The sequence below is a fragment of the Thermobia domestica genome, chromosome 17 (genome assembly GCF_964235325.1).
Source record: "Thermobia domestica chromosome 17, izTheDome1.hap1.1, whole genome shotgun sequence".
NCBI classification, from domain to species: domain Eukaryota; kingdom Metazoa; phylum Arthropoda; class Insecta; order Zygentoma; family Lepismatidae; genus Thermobia; species Thermobia domestica.
This window is the reverse complement of record NC_137470.1, coordinates 149,441,941-149,455,478: the sequence shown is the minus strand read 5'-3', so window position 1 is coordinate 149,455,478 and position 13,538 is coordinate 149,441,941.

The following is a 13,538-nucleotide window of genomic DNA, read 5'->3' as shown; positions in this document are numbered from 1 at the left end:
TTACCTTATTTTAGATTCTGCTTCGTAATAATGTCTACAGCAATTTGATACTTTGAAGACGTTCTGGAGAAATCCTAAGAATTGTTAAAGTTTGCAACACTGCTTAAATTATGTAATTCCCAGAAATTTTATAGTTACACCTACTAAAAAGTATAGTTGTAACGTTATAGAAGTAACAAAAATCATAGATTGTTTTAGAGAGTTCCCACAAATACTCCACTTCAAATAATATATCTAATTTTAGTTTTTTTTTCATATTTCTCGAATGGTTTGAGATATCAAATTGCTGTAAACGGCATTACGATTTTTGTCTATTGGAGGTCATGTACGTAATTCACTGTGCTAATTATCGGAACATTTTTCAGATAAAGTCTTTTCATAAAGTTAAGTTTCAATTCCTTATAATTTTAGAAATGTCAACACTGTAGTAGTTTGAAAGTACTGTCACACTTGTGTTATTAATGTTGTAGAATCCTTCAAAATGTGATTGTTTTTGGATGTTTGTGATACTATAGCGCCCTTAGTTTGCAACACTGTATGACTAGTTTAGTATTTCCTTTCACATGTAATTTTCAAGTGTGTAATACACTGACGTAGTACTATTTGAAAGAATAGAACTTTATGTTGGGCTGGCAACACTTGTCTTTCTAACCCGCGCCCTTCTCATTTGGCGCCCATACGTTATACTCCCATTAACATAAAATTAAGGAGGCCCTCATTATTAATTACAAACGAAAATTTCGTTGATTTTCACTGAAGTCTGTTATTCGTATTGGCAATGCTGAGATACTCAGCTACGTTAATGGCAATGTAAGCAATAAATCGTAACTAGCTCACTAGGTGATGTGGAACGTTCTGTTTCTACAGAGCAATTTCTCAGCTAATTCACTTTTGATGGAGATTGTTTAATATTTGTAATTATAATAACATTTGAGATAATATACCATTTATTATTTATATGTGGAAATATTTCTTTGCAATTATTATTAATAAAATCAGAAATATAGCTGACTGAAAATGTGTTGCTCATCATGCAGAAAATTTCTGCCGAGCGGCAGTTTGTTGAATATCAGGACTGATACAAGAGCAGGTAAACAGTAAAATTTATATGCTTTTTTAAAAATGCGTTTTTATATAATAGCTGTAATTAATACTAAATATCAGAGGCTTAGCCGAAACTCATAAAAGGGCAGCTCATACACATGAGCATACATATACACACGAGGGATGACCAGAAACTAACAGACGTTTTGAAATAGAAAAGTAACAGAATGACCAAACCAAATTGCATTATATACATTTGAAACGTACACTCTTAAGTTATTTTTCCACATTAATCGCCACATTAATTTCCATTAAGACATTTATCATACCGTGGCACAAGCTTTTCAATAAGGTTGCAGTAGAAATCTGCTCCCGGCGATTTCCACCACTGATTTACACCGATATGCAATTCGGCGTCAGTATCAAAGCGTTGTGTAGCGTGTCATATCTTTATCGCTTGGAAGAGATGGCAGTCGCTTGGCGCCAAATCCGGGCTGTATGGTGGGTGATCAAACACCTTCCATCAGGGAGGTCTCGGGTACACTTGGCTGCTCCTTCGCTCTTGCCATCCCAATATAAAGTTATATTTTTCAAATAGCACTACGTTAGATTATAACATATTTCAAATCAACATGTCAAATGAAAACACAAAATACCACATTTAATAATCAGTGTTGCAAACTAAGGATGCTATAGTATCTAGTGTTGCCACGAGACGAGATTTCAAGCTGTCTCGTCTCGTCTCGTGCAAAGCGTGTCTCGTCTCGTGTCTCGTCTCGAAAAAATGTGCTCGTCCCGTCTCGAGAAAATGTGCTCGTCCCGTCTCGTGTCTCGTCTCGAGAGATTCTGTCCCGTCTCGTCTCGTTTTTTCTCGTCTTGTCTCGTAAAAATATAGCAGCATACCATGGGAACGAAAGTAAAATGTAGCAGGCTGCACCATGCTAATCAAGATACAACTAACAAGGGAAGAGAGGGAGATTATATATCGAAGTGGAAGATGGTTTATATACCAATCGAAAGCACTAATGACGCCTATTAGAAAACTGTAATAAAAATTTTCCGAATGCATATACTGTGCGAGTTATATGAATATACAGGGTGTCCAGAAAATCCATTTCCACCCTTTGAAATCGCAAACGATGAGACAGATGCCAAAACTGGAAAACACGTTTTTTATCATTATAAAAGTACAATGTATCAAAGCAAACATTGTTGTCCCAGGGCCACCCGCAGAGTCCCAGGTGGGATCCAACTCAAAAATTACAAAAGGTAAGGGGGTCAAGTAGTATATCGTTCGAAACTTCTTGGGAAATGAAAGAAGACGAACAAGTCCCAACTCTCTAAAATTACCCTGTGCAAAATGGCGGCCGGTCAAACTGTCAGCAAAAACGTCATTGTAGAGTCTATGGCCACCCTCCAAAGAAAGAAAAAAAAAACTGAAACGGTAAGACAGATGTCAAAAAAGAAAAAGATGTGTGTCATCTTTTCAAAAGTACAATGATTGAAAGTGAAAATATTTGTCCCAGGGTCCTCCACAAGGTTCCAGGCGTGGTCCTACTCAAAATTTTCAAATGGCAAATATGGTCGAATAAAGCTGTTGAGAAATAAAAGAACACGGAACAAGTCTGGATCCTCTAAAATTACCCTGTGTAAAATGGCGGCCGGTCAAAATGTACATCTTCATTTCGATTTTCTGAGCACGTTCACTTTCCATTTTGCAATCGGCACTTGTTTTCATTCTGAGACATTTGTACGTATTTACTCTTCCTGGTGCAAGGAATTCTTTCGTTTGAATCATTTTATAATTGATAAACCAGATAACGAGCATAAGTACCACTGTTGTGCAGTCATAAACGTAAATAAGTAGAGGTAAGAGTCTTTACTTCTGATGGCTCCAACCTCTACTTATTTATGTTCGTGGAAGTACATTATATGTTAACTAGTCGTTCTATACTCAAAGATGTCAAATGTTGTCGTTTCTTTTCTTTATGTCTTAATTTGCTTTTATTTTATTATTTTTTCTTTATTTAGATATTATTGGGCTATTATATAGATATAGCTTATATTATTTAGATATTAAGAGCAGAATCTCACAGTAGGGGCATTTCCTTTCTTTCCGTTGAGTACAAGAATTAAAGTGAAAATAAACTAAAACCCGGTTACAGAAACAACAACTAAAATGCAAGATGTTTGCACAGTATTATCGTAGAGCGTCCATACTTGTTCTATCTGCTTTCATTTAATAACAGCTTTAAACGATGTGCTACTTGACCTCCCTTGCCATTTGAACAATTTGAATATGACCCCGCCTGGGACATTGTGGAGGACCCTGAGACAAATATTTTTACTTCCAATCATTGTACTTTTGAAATGATGACACACATGTTTTCCTGTTTTGACATCTGCCTCACCGTTTCAGGATTTTTTTTGGGGGGTGGCCATTGACTTTACAATGACGTTTTTGCTGACAGTTTGACCGGCCGCCATTTTGCACAAGGTAATTTTAGAGTATTGAGACTTGTTCCCTCTTCTTTCATTTCCCAAGAAGTTTCGAACGATATGCTACTTGACCCCCTTACCTTTTGTAATTTTTGAGTTGGACCCCGCCCAGTACACTGTGGGTGGCCTTGTGACAAGAATTTTTGTTTTGATACGTTGTACTTTTAAAATGATCAAACACATGTTTTCCAGTTTTGGCATCTGTCTTATCGTTTGCGATTTCAAGGTGTGGCAACGGATTATCTGGACACTCTATATATCCATATAACTCGCATAGTATATGCATTCGGAAAGTTTTTATTGCAGTTTTGTAATAGGCGTCATTTGTGCTTCCCATTGGTATATAAACCATTTTCCACTTCGATATATAATCTCCCTCTCTTCGCTTGTAAGTTACAAGTATTACCCAGAACACACAAGACAAGAAATGTCACGGTAGCTACACGGTGAAGCCTTCACCTCTGGTGTGTGTGGTAGTCGATTCGATCTCGGTTAGTGCCATGTGAGCTTTGTGGTGGACAAACATTGAATGTGTGTGGGAACCGCGGTGGCTCAGTGGTAGAGCGTTCACCTCTGGTGTTTGGGGTCTCGGGTTCGATCCCAGCCCCGCCAAGTGAACTTTGTGGTGGACAAACACCGTGTGCGTGGGTTTTCTCGGCGTTCTCCCGTTTCCTCCCACTTTCTTCATTACACCATTTCATTCATTACTCATCATCACTGTCTCCTTTAGCCTAACCGGCATAACCGTGGGACGTAAAACTCAAAGATTTCATTTCATTTCATTTCATTTTTCGAATGTGTGTGTTTTCTCGAAGTTGTCTAGTATCCTACCACTTTCTTCATTCCACTAATTTCCCCATCATCATCCATTTTGCCAAAGTTGCCTAAAGGTCTTAAAAATAAATTCAAATAAGCTCACAAGGCAAGGACAAATAGTTTACAAGATAATATATCTCTGCTGTTAGTTGTCTGAGGCTTCTCGACCCTGGCTTCTTTTTTTACATTCTAAAACATTGAAATTTGTTTCACCAGTTTCAATACACGAATATACAGTAAATTGCTCATAGGTGCATCGAAGATGAAGACACTAATGCTAAATAATGTTTACACGACAAGCAAAGTTCGATGTAAAGGTGTCATCATCCCCGATTCTATCGTATACTATCAGCCCACTTGCTTTATAGTGTCTGTATATATATATATATATATATATATATATATATATATATATATATATATATATATATATATATATACAGAGAGAGAGAGATGGAAAGATATATAGATAAATAGAGAGATAGATATGTGTGTACACTTTGATTTCATATATTCCAGCCTTTAGGTTTCACAGTGTTAACCCATAACAATCCAAAAACTACTTTCCATTTTAGCATATTTAGATTTGTTGCAATTATTTTTTTTTTAAAAAAAGCTCGGAACCAAATAATTTTATTGAGTAATGGAAAGTATTTGATTGAAATTTTATATGTTACTGCACACTAAGCTCTACTTAAAGTGCCATAGTAATGGGAACTGAACGACACATCGGACGAAAGAATGCTTGGGGCCAGTCTTCACCTCCATGGTTCAAATCTGTTCCCATAACCGCGGGGTGTGTGCTACTATGTGGTGCTTGCCCCGTTTGTGTAACAAACTCATGACAGTACACCCAGATTAGCTAATGGCTAAAAAAAAAAAAAAAAAGTTGATTTTTGGGTGGCCATTTTGGATTAAAGTTCCTTATATTGTCGGGATCTATTCGCAATCATACAACGTACATCTTCATACCAAGCCGAGCGGTCTGCGGCGATAGACCATCGGCTTGAAGGCCCCAGGTTGAGTCCCGGAAGGGTCATGTGTATGGATTTTAACAACATTTGTTTTTTCGTACTGTGTCAGGGGGGAAAATCGTACGGGATAAAAGGATTTTAGTCTGAAAAAAATAGAGAGAATATCCTCCCCAGGATACTTTCATGGGAGTAAGGAATTAATAAAAATATAGGATATACATTTTATAGCAGGTTTAAACATATGGTTTGGGTATCCTATTTCTTTTCTGTTAATTATGTTTTTCAATGTTCTAATTTTGATCATTCTCATGATATTTTCTGCTTTCAACGGAGTTCCATGAATATTATTCCAAATGTTCTTTACACTTATCAAGTTCGAGAGGTTTTATGCGCCTGTAAGAAACAATTTCTGAAAATAATTCAGGTCCTAATGAATATTATTCACTAGGAAAGGGAAGTATTCCTCTCCTCTCAACATGGAAGCAGAGGGCAATTTCGCACTCTCGTCAGATCAAACATTTCCGCGTAACAAAACGAAGGTCCCCCTGTAAAACTTCTTTACCTAAAGTGTTATTATTAGTATCATAAATTTGCTGAAAGCAAACAATTTGAAGGGTTCGTCGATAATATCTTTGCTTCCTTTGTCGTCCGCCCGCCTTCCAAACGAAGAGGTGAATTTTACAACATGACTGCTGTATAATAAGCGAGCGATTGGTAAAATGGTAAAAGTGTGTTTTTATTTGTGTGTGTGTGTGTGTGAGAGAGAGAGAAGACAAAATTTTAATTGCAAGATGACATACTTCAATTGCCGTTTTCGGTTCATATAGCAAAAAGAATACCGCCACCAGAGAATAAAGACAAGTGTAAACCTTACCCAGTTTTCAAATTGAATAGATGGTGGTGGTAGTTCGGTTTCTTGACCTTGTAAAAATCTTCCCTGTCTTTGATTTTGTTTGTCATCATTCCAGCCAGAAATAAAAAAAATGAGAATTCCTCAGTTTACAGCAAGGGGAATTGGGGACAAGACATTAAGGGTGATATTCCTGGAAGCTCATGTATCACAATTGTTTCATTCAATAGACAGAGGACACTTTCTATGAAGACTTTTCAACATGTTTTCTCACAAAGGGGATTTTCCTTTTGCAATCTATATGACCACTGGCAATTTCAATCTTGGCTATTTCTGCCAGCGTTTTCATTTTCAAGACACGAGACAAGACGAGACATTTCACGACACGTCCCGTCTCGTCTCGTTTTCGAGACGGGACAAGTAGTCTGTCTCGTCTCGTGTCTCGTCTAAGAGGGTTCTGTCCCGTCTCGTGTCTCGTCTCGTTTACGAGACGAGACGAGACACGAGAAATGTCTCGTCGCGTGGCAACACTAATAGTATCACAAACACCCAAAGTTTAGAAGCATATATCACATATATAGCAGAACGGAGATAGACAGGATAATGCACATCGAAAGTTCCTTAGCGTTGGATATCATGGCCTTGGTATGATTTGTTTCGAATGAGTAGAAACGAAGTTATCAGTGTTGGAAATTTGATTTTTTTTAAATGCTTTATTTCGAAAAAAAATTATTAGATAAGTATCATATCTAGTTTCTTGTATGGTTTACAATGGATGTACTAATTATTTTGCCGTTTACAGCACTTCGATATCTCAAACCGTTCCGGAGATATGATAAATTGCGAGAAGTTCTAATTACAGCTACTAAAAGCTATTACTGTAATCCTATAAAAGAGAAAAAGAACAACAATAATTTTAAATATTTTACACCAATACGCCATTTTCAGCAGTATTGTGAATTTTATCAATGTTTATCAGATCTCCGGAACGGTTAGAGGTATCGAAGTGCTGTAGACGGCAAAATAATTTACATAATAATTACAAACCATACTAGTAACTAGATGTGATATTTATCTAAGCATTTTTTCTTTCAAAATAAAGCATTTCAAAAGAACTAAAATTTTCCAGCTCTTGCAACTTCGTTCCTATTCATTAGAAACAAATCATGAGTTCCTCCGTGGCTAAGCGGTTAGCGTACGCTCCTTTGGCGTGGGAGACCTGGGTTCGCTTCCCGATGGGAGCTCATGTGGCTCGGATTCCACGTTAATCAGTAGGTCCACGTCTTATATAGACTCGCTGCTGAACGGGACGCTAAACTAAAAATCAACTCAACTCGAAACAAATCATACCATGACCATAGTATCCAACACTAAAGTACTTTCGATGTGCGTTATTCTGTGCTTCTCCGTTGTGCTGTATGTCCGTTAGAAGCTTCCACACTTTGGATGTTTGTGATACTTTAACATCCTTAGTTTGCAACACTGAATAATAAATGTAGTATTTTGTGTTTTCATTTGACATATTGATTTGAAAAATGTAATAATCTGACGTAGTGCTATTTGAAAAAAAATATAACTTTATATTGGGATGGCAAAACTGTTTACTGGGCGGCGTTGCTTAATATGTAAAACGATGTCCCCTTCCTTATAGTTGCTTCATGCAAATTTTTGCTTCCTCCCTCTTTTGGTATCTCCGTTATCACGGATGATCAAGATAAATTGTCCACCCTGTATAATTAAAAACATTTTCTAGCAGAATAATCATTACGTATTATTGACAACGAACGATGAACTTTTTTTAACGTCATAAACATATTTTTATATTTCTCGAAAACTGAGCACGAAAATTTACTTTTAAGTGTGTAATTTTGTTAAACTCGATATAAAATATTGTTTGATATATGTATCAACTTTGAACATTATTTTAGTTAAATAGAAGTTAAAGTGCAAGAGAGAATGATACTGTCAAGTCTACTGCCCTGCCATTTTCCTAGCGTCACAAGGAAAAGTTTGATGAGAGTAGGCCTAGACTTCAACATCAGTTTCACCTGAACAAGTGGCCTGGTTTCCGTACAGCATCAATTTTTACGTTTACAAACAATCAGCTTTTCTCGAAAACTACGCATCAGATTTTTCACTCACCCACATCACCTTGTTCAGGTCAATTGACTCGTATTGATTGCTATCTGTTTCACATGTACACTTTTTTCCTTAAGTGCTAATAATTTGTGGATTTTTTCCTATTAACATTAATGTAACAATTAACTCATTCTAGCGACAGAAACAATTGTACACTATATATATTTACTTTGTTAAATGTTTATTGTGATGAACAGTATAGAATAAAGGTAACATTACCCCTTTTTAAAGGCAAATGCATATCACTAAATAAAACAAAAAACTATGATAACTAAAAAGAACAAGAAGTAATATTTGATCACAACATTCACAGATAATGCTTACGACAAACACGCAGTGTAGTAAGGTCAAACTCCTTGAATTACAACAGAGTCCAGGTGATCGGCGTGAATACAGTGCTTTTTAGTGAAATCGAGTCAGTTTTGAAAGATTTTCATTCTTGCCAAAATCCTAATCGAAGTAAGCTTAGGTATTGAGAAGTGAAACAGACGGATTAAAGCCAGTACTTTTGATAATGATACCCTTACCTTATTGGTCGAGACTATTTAAGTGGTTAGTGGTATAAGAGCGAGGAACGTACTTTGTAATACGAAGGTAAATGATGACAAGAGGATTTACACTTCTTTACAATCTTTCTGTTTTAACTCTCAGCGTGAGTATGCAACGCGAAGAATTGCTTCCAGACCCGCAAGCAGTACCAAAAAGTGACGCTAGAGGACAGGCCTATATTATTATGCTGTTTATTAGTGACCGAGGATGTTATAAAATAGTGGATCTGCCTATACAACAAAATCATGAAGCCATACGACACAGTTTCGCCACGTCCACTGCACCTGCTCCACTCAATAAGATCGCAATGTTTTGAGCGAACATTCATGGCGGAAATGAGAGTAGCCAATCAGACTGTTTTTCAGTGCCGATGCTCGGTTGTCTTTTTGGCTTCATCGAGTTGATAAGATGAAGATACATATGGGCAGATCCTCTATTTAATAACATCATTGGCTTGAATGGTATTCCTATAATTGATTAAGGGCAACAAGAATACATTGATTTAAATCCTAAATTGTTTACTAAAACCATAAGTACTAGAACTCCACTACGATTTCCGGTTTCAATATTGATATATATGAAGCAAAGGCAATAAGAAATAGCGACGTTATTTTCTTTTCAAAATCGATTTAGCGTTCTAAAAATAGATACTGTTTTCTTTCTTAACCCTTATTCACACCTGAAATTGAAGTAATTAATCACTTCCGGTTTCAACTTGATTGCTGTACAGCAAAAATCTAATGTATAGTGACAAGTGATTTTCTGCAAACAACTAAGCTACCCAATAGTGTATTCCATCTTCACTCTAGTTTCTATATTGAAATAATTCAAGCCATAAATGCAAATTCCTTTACGTAGTGCACACGTGAGAATGCTGCTTGTTTTACGATAAGAATAAGATTTCCTGAATTTTGTGATTATAACCTGATTTGATTTGCCACCACATGCGTTTACACAGCACCTAGTAAGAATAAAAAATATATGGGCCACCGCACTAAACTTTTTCGCTCCAATTCCTTAAAATAAATAATCCTTTGTTTTGCTTTATTAATGATACATTTTTTTAAAACACGACCAAAATTATAAATGTAACCAAGAAAGTTCTGTCGCTTTTTTACCCACTACCTTCGAGCATCGATATGTCACCTAAGATGCACCTAAAAGATCAAAAGTAGTCCCCATCAGCATCGACGACCTTCTGCCAACGTTCTGGAAGGCCATGGATTCCACCGCCGTAGGACTTGGTGGGCCGTCAAGCGAAGAAGATATCAAGTGCATTTTGCACCTCTACTAGGGATTTGAACTGGCGTCCTCTAACGTGATTGTCCAAGGAATGGAATAGGTGATAATCGGGCGGAGCAATGTCCGGGGAGCATGGCGGATGAAATAGTGTTTCCCATCCACACTGAGAAAAATCCGTTATCCGGACAGCGGTATGTTGTACAAATATATGGAATCCTTACGTTTAGTACGGAAATCTGTATGGAGCATACGTTATCCATATACTACATAATTACTGCCTTTTTCTCACTTAGATATTACATCATGTTGCTGCAGGATGTCTGACATCGAACAAACTTCCGTATATTACATATGTATACGTATATTATATACGTCAGCTATATATTTCATACATCCATCTGTATGTGAGATTCTGACCGCCCATGGACAGTTCTTTCTTTCATCATGAGTGACGTCATTGAACAAAGAACAACTGTCGTTTTCTTGCGGGTCGGTTTATGCATATCGTGTCACGGCGTGGGAGGTCGTAACACCCTTCATTCTATATCTTCTACTTTATACTTTTAATACTTTACTACGTAACACGATCTTATTAATTTATTATACGCTTCATATATTTACTAACTATCCAACGATATTTGTTGCCTCGGGCATTAAATTGGTGAAGAAGAAGAAGAAGAAGAAGAGTCATTTACTGAACTAGGTTTGTTTACAGCTAAAAAGAACAAAGGAAGGAAACAAAAGCCTGAGTAAGTACAATAGTTAACTATAACATTAATTAAATATTCCTTTAATTACCGATTACTTTAGTATAACTCTCTTTAAGCTTAATAAATCACTAACATGTTAACGTGACTTCTGGTTGCAACTCTTCCTATTTTAACCCGTTAGTTAAGAAGAAAGAATGGGCGAATCTGAATTTTGAGAATTCTTTGAACATTGGCGCTTATAAACTTTTTCTACATTTCAAGGTGCACAAAGTAAATGTTGTGTTTATTTATTTCTTTTTAGACGGTCCCTTCCTCGGAGGAGAATTACTATAACATAGAGTAAATCTCATAACTTCATAACATGTTTGCTTAGAAACCGTTTTCAGCGCGAATATCGTCTTCGTGTAGTCTAAAAGACTGTTAGCCATTTTTGCTAGAATATTTTCACATAAAGCTTTTTGTTTAACGTCCTGCGATTATCCACCAAGGTGATGATGAGATAGGTGATAATGGTTGCAAAAAGAAAGTGGGGTGGAACGGAAGAATCTTAAGAGTAATCACGCACACAGTGTTTGCCCACCAAAAGCTCACTTGACAGTAGCTGGAATCGACCCATGGACCCAAGGCGTCAGAGGTGAGAACTCTACCGGGTCCAAGATTTGTTTCGTGAAACACTCTGAAGGGAGGGAATCAATTTGTAAAAATAGTCGAGTAGCACAGAGAGTTAAGGCACCAAATGTGATGGGGCGGAAATTATTATCAGTCAACTTTACTTAGTTTTACTATGCATGCAAATTTACTAGCTTATCTGACCTACTTGTAAGCGCGTAACATTCCAGTTTTTGACGTTTCAAATCTGAAAATATTATGTTGATAGGTTTTCGTGATAAATACTTTCAATATAGAAAAGTAATTCACGTGAAATATATTTACGACGTTAGACGGTCTGTTACTTACAACTCATGGTTTATAAAAGGTATAAATAATACAATGTATATATGTACTGTATGCTGTACACTTATAACATGAAAAAAAGTTTGCAATTTTATTAATAGAGGCCATGATGGGTTAGTGGTAAGGCCTTTACCTCTGGCACATGGGGTCCTTGGTTCGATCCCAACTCGCGCCAAGTGAGCTTTGTGGTGGACAAATGTCGTGTGCATGTTTTTTCTCGGGGTTCTCCCGTTTCCACCCACTTTCTTCATTCCACCATTTCACTCATCTCTCATCATCACTGTCTCCTTTAGCCTAGCCAGCATAAACGTGGGATGTAAAACTTAGAGATTTCATTTCATTTCATTTTTGAAGTAGTGACTTCGACTTTATTCATCGGGGGTGGTGGCTCAGTGATAGAGTGTTCACCTCCGGTGCTTGACGACCCTGGTTCGATCTCAGCTCGCGTCGAGTGGACTTTGTGGTGGACAAACACCGTGCTCTTGGTTTCTCTCGGGGGTTCTCCCGTTTCCTCCCACTTTCTTCATTCCACCATTTCACTCATTTCTCATTATTGCCGTCTCCTTTAGCCTAACCGGCATATCCCTGGGGCGTTAAACTTAAAGATTTCATTTCATTTCATTTTATTCAGCGGAAAGTCAAAGTTTGGTTTGGAAAAAATCATCGAAATTTATTTTATTTCTTCGGAAAATTCGATTACGTCATTTACGTGTTTTAGTTCTTCTAATGTCCTTTTAACACGCAACCACCGAGTTATGTCACTGCTTGTGAAGTATTGCTTAAATTGGAGCTTTTGTACGGGGCAACTGTAGTTGCTTCCTCTAAAACAGTCGCCGCCACCGTTAGCTTTAGAACAACTGTCTCGAGCAACTCTTCGTACCCGGCAGTCGTGAAGAAGCATTGTGTTAAATGGAAGGATTCGTACGGGGACACGGCAGTTGACGCCACCGTACAAGCTTCCAATGTACCTTTTTTTTTTTAAAAAAAAATCTTAGTTGGAGTACTGATCACAGGCGAAAAAAGCGGAGTTGTTTATCACTTTATTTTACGTCACATACTGGAGTTCTCCGATGTCTTAAAACAACTATAGACTATTCCTATATTCTATATATATTACAATGCAGTATCATCCCTGTGATGAACGCATAAGATACCAGGATTACATTGTTGCCTTCTTTATATTTATACCATCTTCCAAATTACGTTTATAATACTGATCTTTCTGTAATACAACGTGCCCATGGAAGCTAACTAGTTGTCTATTACGTTTTGTTTTATGTATATGAAGCATACATATTAATCATCCGATTTGCAGCCACCTCTAAAGCATTTCTGGATGTATGTTATTATTATTATTGAGTTGAGTTGATTTTGAGTTTAACGTCCCTTTAAGCAGCGAGGCTATATGAGACGGGACCTACTGATTAACGTGGAATTCGAACCACATGAACTCCTGCCAAGAATCGAATCCGGGTCTCTCATGCCAAAGGCGCGTACGCTAACCGCTTAACCACGAAGAAACTCATTATTATTATTATTATTATTATTATTATTATTATTATTATTATTATTATTATTATTATTATTATTCAACCACTAAAGAAAGAAGCAAAGGAGGAAAATATGTTGTTGACCAAACCAAACATACATCGATGGGATTCAGGAGCGTCATTTCAGATTTTGCTTGGGGGGGGGCGGCAAGACCTCTTGATATAAGTAAAATTTTGCGTTTTCTTACTGATTTAATACTATTCTATTGAT